This window comes from Marmota monax, unplaced genomic scaffold (assembly GCF_021218885.2).
Source record: "Marmota monax isolate L192 unplaced genomic scaffold, Marmota_monax_Labrador192_F-V1.1 WCK01_AAM20220418_F8-fsc00121, whole genome shotgun sequence".
Lineage (NCBI taxonomy): Eukaryota > Metazoa > Chordata > Mammalia > Rodentia > Sciuridae > Marmota > Marmota monax.
The window spans coordinates 898,250-916,798 of NW_026693351.1; positions in this window are offsets into that span (position 1 = coordinate 898,250).

Consider the following 18,549-nt stretch of genomic DNA (forward strand, 5'->3'; position numbering starts at 1 on the left):
CCTGCAATCCTAGGAGGTGAAGCTCCCTGGCAGCCTCCATTCAGCCTTCTTAGGGGTGTAAGGGACCTGCTGCCGTCTTTTCAATGGTCCACTCATGCTAATTGGTGGGACCCTGCAGCGTGACACTCAGAATGCTGCTAATTACAAGGATCCGGACCTGCAAATCCACAGCCAATACGGCATCCCTGACATGCAGGGCTCTGTTCACACACACTTCTCGGATGGGCTGCGATTGAGCTTAAATGTGATTCAAATGCCTCATCTCAAAAATTTTCTCCTTGGTGGGATACCTTGTTAGCTCAGAATGGATGCTCTGTCTCCCCCTAAAGCCAGAGGAGGACCCTGAGAGATCCATGGGCTTAGGAGCCACTGCTGTGGGTGGGGAGCCTGGTCTGTCACTAAGGAGCTCTGTGTGTCCCTGAGCAAGTGCCCTAAACTCTCAAAGGTCAGTTTCCCCCCTGTAAAGGGCCGCAGTAAGGGTGAGTAGAGAGAACCTGGAACCAGGCTTGATAGCAGAAATTGTCATCTTGTGGTTGATGCCCCTCTGCTTACGGAGGGGCTTCGTCCAGAGAAACCCATCTAGTGGAAATGAACCGAAGACTGAGCATCACGGCTCAGTGGCACTGTGCGCTGTAGAGGGTCACTTCTTTCCCTTGGGATGGCAGGGCTGGCTGGGAGCTGTGGCTGCTGTCACCTGACATCTCCAGAGAGGATGGGGCCTCCTGTTGCTGGCCTGGGCAATCCAAGCCTCAAATTTCTACCGCATGTGCGTCTCATTCACGTCACTGTTTTGCCCAACGGTCTAAAGTTGGGCCATCATGCATTGGGATGTCTGGACACTGGGACTAACTTGTGTGAGGTAAAGAGCTGGGATATTGTTCTGAATGCAACACAAGTCACTGGCGGGCTGGAGGCTGTAGCAAAGGAGTGACCACAGCCAATCTAACTTGTTAGATTCCTCTGCCTTCTGTGGATAAGATAGGTCAGGGCTCACGGGCATCTCCCATCCTCAGGGCCACTGAACCTTCCAAGAGGTGCCTGAGTTTGGGGGAGAACCCTGCCAAGGTACTCAGAACCCTGGATTAGTCACCTTTTCTCACTGTGACCAAAAGTCCTGACAAGAACAACTTGGAGGAGGGAATGTTTATTTTGAGCTCATGGTTTTAGAGGTTCAGTCCATGGCCGGCCGATGCCATTACTGTGGGCCTGAGTGAGATGGAACATGGTGGGAGTGCATGGTGGAGAAGCACGGCTCCGTTCATGAGAGTCAGGAAGGGGAGAGAGAGAGAGAGAGAGAGAGAGAGAGAGAGAGAGAGAGAGGTGCCAGGGGCAAAATATGATCCCCAAGGGCACCCCCCCCCCAGTGACCTCCTGTTATGGTTTAACCCAGTCAGTGAATTCACCCCCTGATGGGATTAACTGAGCATCAGCTGAAGGCAGATGGGGTGTGGCTGGAGGAGGTGGGCATTGGGGTCAGGCCTCACGTGGAGTCCCTCTGCCTCTGATCATCACATGAGCCACTTCCCTCCAACCACTCTTCTGCCATGATGGTCAGCCTCACCTTGAGCCCTGAGGAATGGAGCCGGCTGTCTACGGATGGAGACCTCTGAAACCATGAGCCCCCAGATAAACTTTTCCTCCCCTGCAGTTGTTCAGTTTGGGTCTTTTAGTCACAACAGGGAAAAGGTGATTAAAACACCTACTCTGTCCAGCCACATCTTGCTTGCCCACAGCCACCACCCACGAATCCATTGGAATCATCAATGCACCAAATGGATTGATCAATGGATGAGGTCGCAGCTCTCATGATCTAATCCCTTCACCTCTGCACAGTCCTGCATTGGCACATGAGATTTTGGGGGGGACATCTCATATTCAGAGCAAGTCTTTCCACCGACGAGCCATCGAGCTCTGTCAGACAGGGGCTGTCTTGCACATGGGAGTCTGATGTCCCAAGAGTCAGATTCCAACCCAGGCCCATCAGCCCGCGAAGTCCACGCACTGCCCCTCCGGTGGCACCTGCCTGGGCTGTGCTGCTGAAACAGGACATGCCGCATCCCTGGTCCAGGCCTTGTGGTAACCAGACCTCTGCAGACCTCCACTGTGAAACAGCCGGACACTGGGGTCCTCTGGGCTGCTATGGGACTGGGCAGGCCCATGGTCACAATCAGAAGCTGAGCTCGGGGCCAGGACTCCCTTTAGGCACCTGTGAAATGGTTTTAGGTGTGTGTTATGGATCCTATATGAGGTGTCCCCCAAAAGCTCTTGTGTGAGAAAATGTAAGAAGGCTCGGAGGTGACATCACTAGCTTATGAGAGTGGTCACCCGATCAGGGGATTAGGTTATGATGTGAATTAACTGGGTGGTAACTGTGCTCAGCCAGGTTGTGGCTGGAGGAGGTGGGTCACTGGGGACATGCCTTTGGGGTTTATCTTTTGGTCCTTGGTGAGCAGAATTTCCTCCACAGAAAGGTTCTGTCTTGTGTTGAGCTGCTGTCCCTTCCCACACCCTCCCACGATGAGTCCAGAGCTATGGAGTCTGGTGTCTGTGGACTGAGACCCCTAAAACGGAGAGCCCCAAATAAACTTCTCCTCCTCTAATTGTTCCAGTCAGGTCTTTTGGACACAAGCTTACTCAAACCCCGTGAGACTCATTTTAGACACCTATGCAACCCTGTGCACCCCTGGACAAGCTGCTTAACCTCTCTGAGTCTCTCTTTCCTTACCTGCAGAAACAGAATGATAGCCCCGACCTCTAAGCATCACAGAGGGAAGTCAATGTCACAGTTTGGGGTTTTTATTTATTAATTTATTTTGCTTCAAAGGACTGGCTGATGCAGACCGCCCCCAGCTGGCCCCCACCCATCCCATCCCCTCTTACCCTCCCTCTGTTACCTGGCCACTTCCAGGCTGCCCAGGTTGGTGGTCACTGTGCCCATGCAGCTAAGATTCCTTCTGCAGGAGAAGAAAATATAATGCCAGGTGGAGGCCACCTCTGCCCCAGGAGCCCGGGTGAAGGGCAGTCACGACTTGAAGGGGAAATTGTCCTGCCCACTGTCCTCGGAACCCCGAGGAAGCTGGTGTGGACATTAATGCAATCGTTGGGTAATTCAATCACTTTATAGAAGTTGATCTGTCCTTTTTATTACAATTACTGTCGGGCTGGGGTGTTGCGTTCCATCATTGAAAATAAACATCATTTATCATACTTGTAAAGATTAGCCCCCGACAGCTACAGCTCTTGCTTTGCATAAATGTGTATTAATGCTGGCCCTGCCCGCAGTGTGGGGAGAAGTCTATATTTCACGAGACTGATTAGGCCCTGTCACCGCTGCTTTAAGTAATGTCTTATCATGACTGATACTCCCAGACTGCAAAACAGTGGCAGGGGGAGAGGGGGGCTGCTCCAGGCAATTTACGGTGGCACCGGAATGAAAAACAGGCCTGGGAAGGTGGGCATCTGTTTCCTCTGGGCTCCAGGCTGTCAGATGCCGCGTCTGCCCCTCCTCCCAGGGCCCATGGGGGTGTCGGGCAAGGGAGCGCCACACTGGTGGCTACCCCTGACTCATGGGACCTCAATCCAGCCCTGGCGTGGGCCTCATATGGGACCCCACGGAAGCTCTGTCTCCTCTACTTTGGGGGAACTCGTGCACCAGGTGCCACCTCTCAGGAATCCCTAATGCCTGAGCTTCCCCCATGCGTAGGCTGGGGTCCAGCAGGCTGACCCCAGCTGGGTCTCCAGCCGAGACCTGGCATCCATGATCTCCCCTCCCAGATGCCCACCAACCTCCCACCTTGCCCATTCTCCCATCTGCCCTCTGCGTCGGGGCCAGTGTGGACCCCTATGAGGTCCCCTATGCTCTGGGGACTCGTCCTCACCTGAGGGACAGTGCCTGTGTTAGTAGTCACCCATCCCTGGGACAGAATACCTGAGCCAATCAATTTAAGAGGTGGAAAGGCTTGTTGGGGCTCACGGTTTCCTGCGTTTCAGCCCACGGTCACTTGGCCCTGATGCCTTGAGTCTGAGGTGAGGGGGCACATTAGGGAGGAAGCGTGTGGCAGAGGAGACAGTTCACCTCGTGGTGGCAGCAAGAGAGGAAGGAGCTGGGACCTACTGTGCCCTCCAAGGACATGTCTCCCCCTCCCAGCAGTGCCACCTGGAGACCACGCCTTCAGCAGCTGAGCCCATAGGGACATTCCAGCTTTGAGCCATAACAGTGCCCACTCCTCAGGAGCCCATGCTGCTCAGGCTTCGGTGACCTCCGGGGACCAGCCACTGTCTCTGCCTCCTCGGCTTCTTCCCCCTGCTCAACCCAGGAGGGCCCCGGCCTTGCTGACCTTACCTGGCCCTCTTCCCCCAATCCAGTGACTTCACAGGCCTGGCCTTCAGACCTGACCAGCACCTGCATCCACACCCACTGGCTGGACCACCCAGTGCCTACTGGGGCAGGGGACAGCATCCAGGCTCTGGGAGTGCCGTTCCCCAACGTCCTCAGCCCCCTGCCAGTCTCTGGGAGAATTTAATATGTGCTGCCATATTATTATTATTATTATTATTATTATTATTACTGTGGTAAAAACACATCAGGTAATGGTTGCCATCTGAACCCCTTGTGAGTGTCCAGCTCGGCGTGTGCGTATGTCCACACTATTGTCTGTGCATCCATCTTTTCAAAAGGGCAGATCTGTACCCCGTGAGCTGTCTGCCCAGAAGGTAGCCAGCAGCCATAGGTGACAAATTAAGTTTAAGTTAATTAAAATTAAATGCAAGTTCAGTTCCATCTCCCACTAAACCCGTTTCAAGGGCTCAATAGCTCCTACCTTAGCCCAGACATAAAGCATTTCCATCATTCTAGAATGTTCAGTGAGTCAATTTGGTCTTATGGGGCTAAGGGGTGGGCTGGAGTGATGGGTCCAGAGGAAGGGACCCTGAAAGACACACTGAGTGGTGGGACATCTTGGGACAGGATATTAGCAGGCAGATTCAGATCACTGAAAATGCAGATTCTGAATCATGTGGGAGACCAGTCTGAAAGCCAAGTGCCCAGGTTGGTGCTTATGGGAATGCTGTTGATAACAGTGAACACTGTCACAGGCTACTAACACCAATGAAATGACATGGTGGGGGCTGGCCACATGAATGAATTCCAAGAGACATCATGGGACAGGATCCAGGACAGAAGATGTAGAGGAAGACTTGGCTCCCAGGACTCACGTCTGCACACCAGAATCTAGAGCAGAAAGCCCTCCACCTCTCCGTCGGTTTGGCTGCCCATCTTGTGTTCCATTTGGCAACTTGTTTAGGTTCTGGAGTTCCGTAAGAACCATAAGCATGAGGAGTCTCAGGACTTCATTCCTATTTACAGCTGGACCATATTGCACAGATGTGCATGGTTCAAATAGCTCCCGTATATAAGAAACATTATACTAAATAAAATGTAGATAACTGCATGTTTTTCCTTTAAGGAATCATTACTAGAGGGCAGGTGTTTTTGTCTGTCCTATGCACTTGGTCTTAATGATGATCACAGAGTAGATGGCACACAGTCGATGCTCAATACATTTATGTGAACTAAGATAACTGAAATGACGAGAAAGAGGACCTCTGTGTGGATGGTGGTTGGGAATCTTGGAAGCACAAGGTAGATCTAATGAACGTTTGCTAAGAGGGTGTCTCTGAATCACACTTATGCCACCTTAAGGGACAGGAAGCCTGCTCTCCACAGTCAGACAGTAGCAAGAGGCTTTACTGAGGGATACTTCACATACCATACAATCCATCCATTGAAGGTGTGCAACTCAGTGGTTTTGCACAGATATGCATGCACTGTCGATGTGAGAACCTGTCCGTCACCCCCCAAAGAAGCCCTGTCCTCTTCAGTTGTCACTCTACTCCCCACCCCAGCCTCCGACAGCCAGTAATCTACTTTCTATTTCTATAGATTTCCTGATGATGAACTTTCACAGGAATAGGATACAGAATATGCACCCTTCTGTGACTGGCTTCTCTCCCTTAGGATAATGTACTGGAGCAGGTCTCAGGACTTCATTCCTATTTATAGCTGGATCACATTCCCTTCCCTTCTGTAGACCACATTTTCTTTAGCCATCTGTCCACTGATGGACATTTGGGTTGTTTTCACTTTTTGGCTCTTATGGAGAATATCGCTGTGAATCTTTGAGTGCCAGTTTGGAAGGAGATGTTTTCAGTTCTCTTGAATCTACACAGAAGAATCGAATCACTAGATCCCAGAGAAGGAAAGCTGCTTCCCAGGAACCAGGTCTCAGTATTCCTTCCTTAGTAGCTCAGAGGTGGATCCTGCTGTGGGGGTGGCCCCCCGTGCAGCCTGGTCCAGGGAGCGAGGGCCAGCTGGGAGTGGGCTGCTCACTGCCTGCTGAGAAAGTAGGACATCCGTCTTTACAGATGTATTTTTGGGAATTTCTCGTTCCCTAGATAGCTCCTGCTAGTATGTTTATCTCGGTTCTTCTCTTACGGTGGCTGGGCAGTGGCTCTCACAGTTGGTGGCCAGGCAGATCCCCACCTATGGCTCTGCTCACTGAGTTGTGAATGAGGTCAAGTGGAGCTGGACTCTTCTCTGCTGATGGGAGACCCCACAGCTACTCTTTTCCTGTACCATGGTGAGTGACAATATTTGAAATGGTGGCTTCTTCATCAGATGGGTTTCGAGTAACACCTGAGTTCCAGCAGGGATATTATGGTGTAATATTAGGATATTATGAAAAGTCCCTGAGACAATCAAAAAGGTTTAGAGGAGAAATGATTAGGTTGTGAGAGTCTTAACCCAATCAGTGAGTCAATCCCCTGATGGGATTAACTGGGTGGTAACTGAAGGCAGGTGGGGTGTGGCTGGAGGAGGTGGGCATTGGGGGCATGGCTTTGGGGTATATGTTTTGTATCTGGTGAGTGGAGTTTTTCTCTGCCTTCTGATCATCATGTGAGCTGCTTCCCTCTGCAGGACTCCTCCACCATGATGTTCTGCCTCACCTCAAGTCCCAAGGATGGAACCAGCAATCTATGGACTGAGACAGCTGAAACCCTGAGCCCCCAAATAAACTTTTCCTCTAAAATTTTTCTTGTCAGGTCTTTGGTCATAGTAGGAAAAAAATACTGACTAAAATAGATATGTCATAAGAAATAAGCTCTTGATGCTTAAAGTCACAGAGATGATGGGGTTGCTTGTTTTTGCAGCTTAACCTAACCTTTCCTGACTGAAACTCGCATGCCTGAACCTCTTTTCTCCAGCCCCATGTCAACTAACTTCCTTTCTGGCAGTGAGTGCTAAGCACTACCTCATCCCTAATCTAGATGTGTGCAGATCCCACCAACCCTCACCCAGTGCTGGTCTGTGGGGGCCTCTGAACATCTGAGGCACACAGGAGGGTCAAAGGAATTCTCACTTGGGTTATTAGAATGAATACCCCCCTTGACACCTGCCTCCACCTCACCAGCATCATGGAATCCATTACAAGTCCTTCCCTGAGCACACTCTGGCTCAGAGGCTGGGGCAGCCTCAGAAATCGGAGCCCATCTGAGCATCAGCGTCTTCCTCTGTAGAGCAAGGACACTGAACACCAATGAGAGACAAGTTCCAGAAGCCACTGAAAGGGTCCTGAACATGCCTGGCAACCTAGAAAGCATCTGGTAGACACAATCCCAGTCTCCAGTCCTCTCCCATCCCCTCTCAGCCCACACCTCGTGCACTGCAGAAGGTCACCTGCCCTGGTCCCTGCTGGACATGCCCCCCGTGGGTTTCCCTAGTGTGGGTGGGGGAACCCGAAGGGGGACACGCAGGGTGGGGGGAAGGGAAGTAGTGTGGGCCATGTGTTGAAAGTCAAGGCCAACTGTTGACCTGACGTCTCCTGTCTGTCAAGAAGGAGGCCCATTCCCTGGTGTGTGTGTGCGTATGTTTGGATCAAGGAGCTCAAAGGTGAGGAAGGTTCTGCTCCATCCTGCGGCTCCTGCAGGGAGGGTACTCTGGTGCTCCTTCTGAATCTGGGTCAAGGTCAGGACTGCCAGTAAGTGTACAGATGCAGCTAAAAGCTCAGCGATGGTTGCACACACCTTCTGCATGACGGTCCTCCTGTCAAGTTCCCTTCACCTCCTCAGCCATCAGCTCAGAGCCAGCCACCTTCAGCTGCTCCTGCCCCAGGCCTCTTTTTACCCATCCTCAAGTCTGTTCCCAATCTACTCAAGGTGACCAAGGCAGGTGCTGGGGGCTGCCCCCAATAACTGTTTTCCCGTCTTCCTTGCTGATAGAAACATTGCTGAAAAATCCATTTTTTTTTTAATTCTTTTGTGGCTTTGCAGTTTGGGCTGATAAGATGTAACTGAATTCCTGGGGATCTTTTGCTTCCCCAAGATGATCACTCTGGTTGCTTCTTCCTTCCCCTCTCTTCCTCCAATTCCTCCTGCTTTTCCCACCTACCAAGACTGGGGACATGAGGCTGGAGAGTTGGCAGCCATTATGTTCCCAGGTAGCAATCTGAGGATGAATGCCGCATTCGGAGGGTGGTGGAGCAGAAAGGTGGGAAGCCCCTGACTGATCATGACACAGTGCATCCTGAGGACCAGATCTGGACACTCTCCTCTCCAGATTCCATGTTCTGTGAAAAACAAACAAGAAAGACCCTTGTCCGTTGAACACCGTGATCCCATTTCTGCTACTTGCAAATAACTGTGGTCCTAACTGAAGACGTAAACTGAGACTCACATTAGACCACTTTCCTGGTCAAGAAGTAGCACAGGGAACCCCACTTTCTGCCATGTAAAGTCAAATGCATTACCCTGGCACCCCCCACCCATTTATGTGCCCAGGCTGGAAGGTTTTGCTTGCTCCCGGCCTCAGTTCCACTTGGCCCCTGCTCCCTGCTGGGAGCCCCTGTCCCCCCATGCCCTTCTTGGAAAGCCCTCCCTGAGTCTCCCAGACCAGAGGATGGGGTGCCTGTCCACACTCTGCTACCCACCTTGTGGAAGCTTCTGGAGTGTGGAAACTGAGTCTCTCTCTTTTCTGTAACCCCCAGACCCAGGGGTCCCGGTCAATGCCTTATGAATGGAGAACACAGGGCTGGGGCCTGGCCTTTCTTGTTTCTGCAGCTTTAAGAGGTCAGCCTCCATCTCTCCTCTGTCTTCTAACCTCACAGAAGTGCCTCTGTTTGGCAGAACTGATTTTGAGTCCAAGACCCTAACTACAGAGGACTCTGGAGTGTGATCAGAGCTTTCTGATTTCTGCCGTTGGCAAAGGCACTTTGGGGGAGAGAGAAATGGATGTCAAGACCTGTGGTCACATCAAGCCAAAGTAAACCTCATTGCTTTTTAAGTCATCCGATCTCAGGCATTCTATTACAACCACAGAAAATGGACTAAGACCATAACCGTTTCTTGCCTTTTAAGTGTCTAAAGCCCATCCTTGAAGAAACAGACAATAGGCCAGAGAGGGAAATATGAACATAAGAGACAAGGAAGCATCAAGGAAACGGCCCTTCATTGGGATGACAAGAGTCCACAGGGAGAGTCCTCACACCCTTCTCTGCCCACTTGGCTGAGCAATGGGGCTCATTAGATCTCAAGTTCACCTGGAAAGTCAAGAGCTCAGGAAACATGTGCGACTACAGCAGTCAGGGTGGTAAAGTTTTGCTGCAGTAACAAATAACCCAAATCACAGTGGCTTAACAAAACACAGTTAATTTCTCACTGTCACTCCATGTTCACTGTGGCCAGACTGGGACTTCACCCTGTCCCCTCATTCCAGGAACTGGGCCAACAGAGCAGGTATCCTCTGAAGCATCATACCAGTCACCACAGCAGAGGAAATTGCACTGTGGCTTTGAAAACTTGAGCCACTTGTCATATCTCCTCACGTTTCATTGGCCAAAGCGGATCACAGGTCACACTTGACTCCACAGAGGAGGAGAAGTCAACACTACCCATGCCTGGAAGAACTAGGGATGGTTGATGATCAGAGCTGAGGACCCCCAGGATTCCCCATCCCAGGCAGAGCTCCAGGGAGGGAGCAGTGCCCAGGAACCAGCCATTGTCACTCAGGTCTTCATGGGCAGAGAGGCCTGGGGTAAGCCCCTGGAGGCTTCCAGGACAAGGGAGAGGAGCTATGGCAGCAACAGTGGACATCTGAAGAGGCCGGGCCAGCAAGCTAACAGAGGCAGCCAGCATGAGGGTGTCCCTGTCAGTGCCAGAGTGGACCCACAGTGACTTTGTGTCACCAGGAAAGAGGCAGAGAATTCTGAATGAATGGAAAGGACAACAGGGGGTAGGGCTCCAAGCAGAAATTGAGATCAGATATAAAAGAGTCATTTGTGTGCCACTGACAGCTGAGGGGTGGGCCAGGATTCCAGCCGCCCCCTTACCCAGGGGGAAACCAAGAACTGACTTATGGGACATACAGGTGACGTGGCTGACTTAGGTCTATGCACCATGTGACAGGCTGGCAATTCCTACCACAGACATTCACTTCGTCACATCTTCCTGACACTTCAAAAACTATCCTTACTGACTGACAGTTGTGATATGGGTTTCCATCAGGCGAAATTCAAAGACGTCCCGGTTGATGAGAAGGAAAGGTTTTCGCTCACTAACCACTGGTTTGTGGGAAAGGACTCTCTCTCCCAGCCTTATCTTGACTACTTTGGAGAATCTTGATCAAAGAAAGAGAGGTATGAGGTATGATAAGGGGCAGATAAAGGGGTGTTGAGCTTCTAGAATGTTCTGGGGACCATGCTGGTAGGCATTGACTTGTGAGGAAGGGAGGAACAGGAGTTCAGTCACTTGCCCCTTGTTTCCCAGTGGCCAGGGCCCCAATCAAGATGGACACCTGCATCGCTCTGCATGTCCTTCTAGCTGGCTCCGGCCCTCGCTGTAGTCACCACTTAGAAGAAAGTGTCTGGCCAAGGCCCTTGTCCCCCAGCTCTACAGTATGAAGGGTCAGAGTAGATGCCTCTGCCAGTGGTCAGGGAGGGCATCATGGGAGGACATTCACCCCACTTCCGGCTTGGTCAGCCTGTCTTGCAGAGGGGTGAGTTACTAAGCTCCCCTGGGAGGCCAAGAAAGGACATCGGCAGCTGGAAACAGGACTTTACAGTGCAGCCCAGCTTAACCCCAGGCAGAGTGCCCATGGGCTCAGCAGAGCTGAACCTCATGCCACCCTGTGCCAAGGGACCCCGAGTCCCCCACACGGTTAAAATGGAGAGCCAGACCCTGCTCTGCATTTGCAAATGGCGCATGGTGTTTCCAGTCCTGGTGGGAACAGGAGGGGAGGGGAGTGGAGAAGAAGAGAGTCCAAGCCCAGCATGCACTGTACTACCACTCTTGTCTACATGGGGCTTGCTAAACTAGGGACACAGAGCCCCAGCACCAGGGGTTGCAGGTATCCAGTGGCCTGGGGCTTCCTAGTGGTCCAAGGTGCTGGCCAGCTAGCACCCAGGACATAGGAAGTCCTTTGACTCAGGAGTGAATCCAGAGCACCAACAAGAAACCAATCCCAGACTCCACCTGCCATACTTTTGGGGGTGCTGTGGGCTTGCCGTAGCACTGTCTGGCTTTTTCTTGTAAATCCAGTTGTTTGACGGTACAGTTCGGGCCACAGAAAGTTGGCGTAAGTATAGCAGAGGTGGCCTTTTGTGGAGGTGGATCCAGGATCCAGGACTGCTGATTGCCTGCTGCTCTCCTATAAAGTGGAAGAGAATATTTCTGGGGCAGGATTATTTCCCAGCATGGCATCCAGGCCATAATAGACATCCCACCAGATAAGTCGCTCAGCGATGCCCAAAGTGCATTATTGCCTCAGTCTGAAAGTAGAGGTGGGCACCCCAGCTTAGCCTCCTTGGTTCTATCAGTCCTGTGGATCCCCCAGTCTCAGAAAGAGGAACCCTCAGCAATGCACACAGGCAGGGCTGGCACCTGTCCCTAGGGACCAGAGAGGAAGCCCAAGGGGATGGAAATCCCAGCTCCAGTGCTAGAAACCCTTCCCAAATAATCCTATTATTGTCCAGGTGCTATTTCCTGCCAGACACTGTGGGATCCTTCATTCAAACTGGGTGGATGCATGGATATCCAAACACGTCCACTGCGTAGCGTGTGGCGTGGGTGTTTGTGCAAAGGGACTCATCAGGAGAGCCTCCAGCCACCTCCAGAGGAGATTAGGCAGTGGTGGGTGATCATCCGTGGGTGGGGAGGGCTTGCTGGCCAGGGAGGGTCTGCTGGGACCCTCCCTGGGGATCCATCCCTCTTCTCCCTGTTCTGGGTACTTCCTTGTGCCTTTCCCAGATGCAAGTGCTCAGTGGATCCAAGGAGTTTGGTCTGGGTGACTGAGCCAAGGCTGTACCAAGTTACAGTGTATTGTCACCTCCGTCACTGCCCTGGAGCTCTGAGGGCAAGGGATGGGCTGTCCCTCAGAAACCTCCTTTCTGGCCCTGTGCTAGATTCTGTGGACAGTAAGATGGGAAAGACCCAAGTTCCTTCCCTCATGAGCTCCCCCCTCCAAAGAAAGGAAGATGGAAACATGAACTGTTAATTCAGCACACGAGGCTGTAGAAAAAAAAGTTTTTTTAGGTATCAGAGATTGAACCCAGGGGTGCTCAACCACTAAGCCACATCCCCAGCTCTCTCTTTTTTTTTTTAAATTTTGGAGAAAGGGTCTCTCAAGTTGACTGGGCTGCCCTCAAACTTGCACTCCTCCTGCCTTAGCCTCCCGAGTCTCTGGGATTATAGTTGTACACTGCGATGCCTGGCTAGAAATTATTCTTTCATTGTTTTATTTTGATGTGACTTTAGACTCAAAGAAAGTTACAATAATAGTAGGAAAAAATTCCACACATACTTTATCCAAATTCCTCAAGTAACCTGTGAATTATCTTCTCTACCTACCTACAATTAAATACAAATGAAATTGACGTTGATAGGATATCATTTTTAAAACCCACAGACCTCATTCAGATTTCTCCAGTGGCCCCAGTAATGTCCCTCAAAGCAAACAAAAAATGCAAGATTAAATGTCCCATCTCGTTAGTGTATTTGAATCTGGAACAGTTACATTCTAGTCCGTCTTTGTAGTTTGTGACCCATCAGTTTTTGAAGGCTGCACGTTGGTTGTTCTGTAGATTGTTCCCTGACCTGGGCTTGTCTGATATTCCCTGGGCTTCCCTGAAGGTCACACATTTTTTCAGGAATTGCCTCGGAAGGGATGCGTATTCATGTCAGAGGGCACCTGGCGGATCTGTCCCACTGATGGTGATGCTCATTTTGATAACACGATTAAGAGAGTGTCTTGGGATTTGTCTACTATAAAATTACTGTTTTCCCACTCAAAATTAATAAATGGGTGATTTTTTTTTAAAAAAGCAAATCCATACTTACTCTTGATAGCAAATTCAAATAAAAAGAAAAGGCAGCTCCTCCAATCCTGCATCTCAAAGCAAACGACAATTTGTTGTGCATCAATATTTTCCCTGTGTGTATGCATATTTTTTTTAACAAATAAGAAGGGTAGCCTTATGTTTGTAACTCACTTGTTATGCTCCTTACAGCATAAACTTCTAATATTTGTTGTTCATCATAGATTTTTTGGGGGTGGGGGTGGGGGTGGAGATGGAGCCCAGGGCCTCGTGCATGACAATTTCTCAACCAGTGAGCTACACGCCAACCTCTGTTCACATCATTCCTGACGACTTGTATTTCCTCATAACTGCTCAGTATCTCTCCCCAGCATCTCATGGTGCCAGTAACCATGTCCTAAAGGACAAGTGAAAGTTAAAGAAAGGACTGTGTCATGTGGCTATGGAAGGTTCCATGTGTGGACCTGCCCAGCTGGGCTTGAACTCTGGGAGGATTGGGAACACACGGAGGGCCCTGGACCAGCGAGCTTCTTGCACACCAAGAAGTCAGTGGAGGCCTTTCAAAGTCCCTTTCATTTGGGGGAAGTTTTGGGTGGTGAAAAGAAAGTTCTGGAAAACTCCAGAACTTCATTGGAGCCAGAACTGGACTCCGGCCCTAATGGGCGTCTTTCATTATCATTACCCCCATTAGCGCTTTATTGTATTAGTTATAGCTAATTTACATTTTACTGAAGCATTGAAAACAGATTGCAGATGTTTGGAAACAGATGTTATCCTAACGTTAAGGCAGAACCATGAATATTTATGACGATTATTGCCTGGATCAAATTACCTCGCCTAAACCCAGAGGCAGGCATGTTCTAACAACTTTGGCTGGCAATCCGGTGGGGAAGACAGAAAAGTATTGATGAACTTTTGGGCGCACTTCAATTTTCCTTTACGTGGGATACATTTTTTTTCTGCCTTCCCAGGGACTTGGGAACAGAGATTGGTTGTTAGGGAACCAATTTAGGGATTTTCCTGCGGCCCCTATACATTGGCCAAGTCAGGATTTTCCATCTGGATTTTTCCACACTCTCCTTGGAGAAGGGTCTGCCACGCTCTCTCTGACCTCCGCGGCCACAGCCACTTCCCAAGTGGCAGGGGAAGAGCGGGGCTCTCCCTGCCCACCTTCCAGGGGGCTGGGGGGCCACCAGAAGCTAGTTGGGGCTTTGGGGACAATCAGAGTTGGCAGATATTATGCAGAAGGCCAGGAAGGGCTTTGTTCCCTTGGCACCCATGCGGGCAGGATTGCCGGGAATGGTGCGGTTTCTTTGCTGTCATCGGGAGACCCCAGCTTGAGCCTAGAAACGGAGTTGAAGAGGCTTTGCTAAGTGTAGTGGGTGAGGTGATGCTCCGCCCAGGTCCCCCAGAGTCATTCTACCATCTGGGTGCCCCCCACCTTGTGTATTTACCTTTGGCACCTGCATCTCTTCTTGGGCAGCCTGCCTGCCCAGGTGCAGACAATCAAGGGCCAGAATGCCGACTCCCTACCTCACCCTCTTCCCCCCCGCCCCCCTCTCCTTCCCCCCTCTCTTTGGTACCAGGGATTGAATCCAGAGGTGCTTGACCACTGAGCCACATCCCCAGCTCTTTTTTATATTTTATTTAGAGATAAGGTCACACTAAGTTGCTGAGGCTGGCTTTGAACTCGTGATCCTCTTGCCTCAGCCTCCTGAGCTACTGGAATTATCGTGCCCATCAACCCTCTTCTCTTAACAGATGGTTAATTGGGCCTGTGGTGGGCAAGACTAAGGCTAACTCATTCTCTAGAGCCCTTGAAGGAGCAGTCTGAAGCCCGGGGCCAGACTGGTCCGGAGACTGGCCCCTCTCAGAACATCCCTGCCAGGTGGGTATCATTAGCTCTCTTTCCTTCCAAAGGAAACTGAATCTGAGAGGAGTGGAGTAACTCACCTAGGGACATTTAGTCATTTAATCAACCTTTATCAACGCCTCCTACGGTGTCACTGGCTGCCCTGGGCATTTGGGAATTAAGAGCAGTCAGTGGATACCGTCTCTGTCCTCGTGGTTAGACTTTATGGGAAAGAGCTGTTGACACACATTTGTCCCTTAGTGCTCTCAGTGGATGAATCAAGGAAGCCCTGGAGATACCTGGATTCACAGGGGCTCACATCCCTCATGTGAGATGATGCAGCATTTGCTTCTAATCGGCATGACCCTCCCATGGACTTTAAGTCATCTCCAGATTACTTATAGTGCGTGATAAGGGAAATCCTATATAAAGAGTTCTTATAAATAGTTTTAAATAGTATTACTTAGGGAAGAGTTTCAGGAAGAAGTCTGAATATGTTCAATACAAGCACGTTTCCCCCCAAATATTTTCAATCCACAGGGGATTGACTCCAAGGACACAGAACCTGCAGATACACTGGGCCAACTCTTCCCTTTCTCTCTCTCTCTCTCTCTCTCTCTATATATATATATATATATATATATATATATATATACACACACACACACACACACACTACTATATATAATATATAATATATATAATATATATCACATATACACATACACACAATACTGTATATATACTTCCGGAGACAGTGTAAATACAATATAAACACTATACTATTCCAGTATATGTAATGAATATGGAAATGTATAATAAACATATAATTCCAAGCTGTGGTAAGTGCTGTGGAAATTCCCAGGCTGCCCAGGTGAAATAAGAGGAATGGGGTCTCAGGCAGAGGGACAGCATGTGCACAGAGCCCTAGGTGAAGGAGTTCAGGGCATTCTGGGAGCTACAAGGAAGACAGCAAGACTGGAGAGGGGGCCAGATGGTGGGGTGCTGGAGAGGCTGGCAGGGGCCAGGTCATGAGGGCCTTGCCCTGACACCATGGGCAAGTTCTCATTCTGAGAATCATGGGCAGCCATTGGCTGGAACTGCTCATGGTGGAAGAGGCCAGATATTGGGCAGTGCACGGTTTATTGCCTCTGAGGACAAGGCTCTGGGGCAGGACCCTGGGTAGGAGAGAGTGTCCGAGAGTGCGTGTGACCTGGCCATCTGACAGGGACTCAGCCCAACCCTCCCTGAGACCTTGCACAGAAATCATAAGAGGGCCCATCTCCAGGTCCCCTGAGAACAATGGTTCTCTAACTTAGTTACAGAATAGGTCACCGAATTTCCAGGAATAGGCTGAGTATGTGCATTTCTCACAAGTTCCCAGGTGATGCGGATGTTGTTGGTCTGGGACCAACTTTGAGAATCATTGTCCAGGGCCATTGCTGACCCTCATCCTAGGGAGGCAGCCCCTGCCTGAGGTTCTGCTCAGGACCCAGCCATACCCTGGGGTCATGAGCACAGCAGTATCCCGCAGGGGAAGGCAGATCTTTTGCTAGAGTAACACTTAGAACTGACCAGAGATGCAGAGACACAGAAGATGTGTATATGCGTTAAGAGGGTTACTTCAAGGAATTGGCTGTAAGTGTGGAGTCCAGGGGCAGAAAAGCACGCAGGCAGGATCAGTAGAGCATACAGGGAAATGGAAAATCATGAGAAGCGACTTGTGGCGGCCTTCCATGACAATATCAGATCATGCCAGCAGCCCCCTCCCTCCCTGAACCTCCTGCAGGCCCGCCAAGCTATCCTCTCCAGTGCCTGGGAAAAGTGACCAGAGCTCTCCTGGGAGGGAGGAGACCGCCAACTCCAGCCAGGGAAAACTTTTTGATGTTTTGATTGTTTGAGGCAAACAGTCAATCTGTTCAAGAGATAAGTATCTTTTCACAAGATAAGTGAAGGCTTTGGCGGATGATCCCTTCCAAACACTTAAAGACCCTGGGTTAAACAGGCCTGCAAAGGACTGACCCTGGGAGTGTGAGAAGAACTGGAGCAGGTGGCTGTGTAAATAGAAGCAGCAACTTATAAAGTGGCTTAGGGCACAGCTCTTCCCTTTGAGAGCTGTTTCTTTTAAAAAAAAGCCAGCACTCCATTTGCAAATCATACAACTAGAGGCCGAGTTCAGGAATTTCATGTCATACAGCCACTAAATAGCTTGGCAAATATGGTGCCTTGTACGAAGTCGTTTGTGTTAACACTGTAAATATACAGCTAGCTGCTATAGTTACGAGCAAGTAGAGGCTGCATGTTGATAGCTGTACAAACAGAGTTCCCTGAAGTGCCTGTTTGTCCAACTTCTGTATTTGTGTAGCTAGCCCCTGTATTTTCCTAGTAGATGATTCTCTGAAATGTTCACATAATTTGAGAATACTTGAAACAGCCTTAGGCAGCTCTGCAAATACAGTCATTCATTGATTTTTACAGGTCATTATTATTTGCAGATTCTGTATTTGTCAATTCAACTACTTGCTAAAATTTCTTTGTAGCCTCCCCCCCAATCAATACTCACAGGGCTTTCCTGGTCATTTGCAGACATGTGCTGGGTGGCGAAATTCGAGCCCTGGGGTGTGCGAGTTCCCAGCTGAGACAGAACAAGGCGACACTCTGCCTTCTTGCTTCAGCTCTTGAATGGTAAACAAGGGTCCTTCCCACAGTCTATTTAATATTACGTTCTCCACACTCTTCGTGCTGTTTTGTGTGTGATTTTACTAAATAGCTCCCAAACAAAGCTCTTGGGTTCTGGCTAGTGATCCTCAGCACAAGACTGTGTTGTGCCGTTTGGAGAAAATATGTGTGTTAAATATGCTTCCTTCAAGTGGGAGATGAGCACAGTTAGCCATGGGTTTAATGCCAATGGGTCACAATATAGATTAAATAAGGTCACTTTAAACAGAATCACTCAAAGAGTGAGTCATGATTGGTTGACAAAGCTTTGTGACCAGAAGTGACCAGGGAGCTAGCTCTGTATTTTCTCCTGGAGTAACTGCTTGGAAACCATTAATTCATGACATCAGAGACCACAGCTGCTGAGAGATAAAAATCAACTGTATATAGTTGATGTCATGCATCATAACTATATCAGCATAATGTAACTGTGTATTATAACCATAACTTCTCTCTGTTTTATTTATAACTACTATAATATTGTTATATATTAATTACATTATTGTATATTCCTATATGTTATGATTATAATATATTATTAATTATATCATATATTAATTACAATATATTGATTATACTATAGTTACATATTAACTATATTATACTATATTGCTT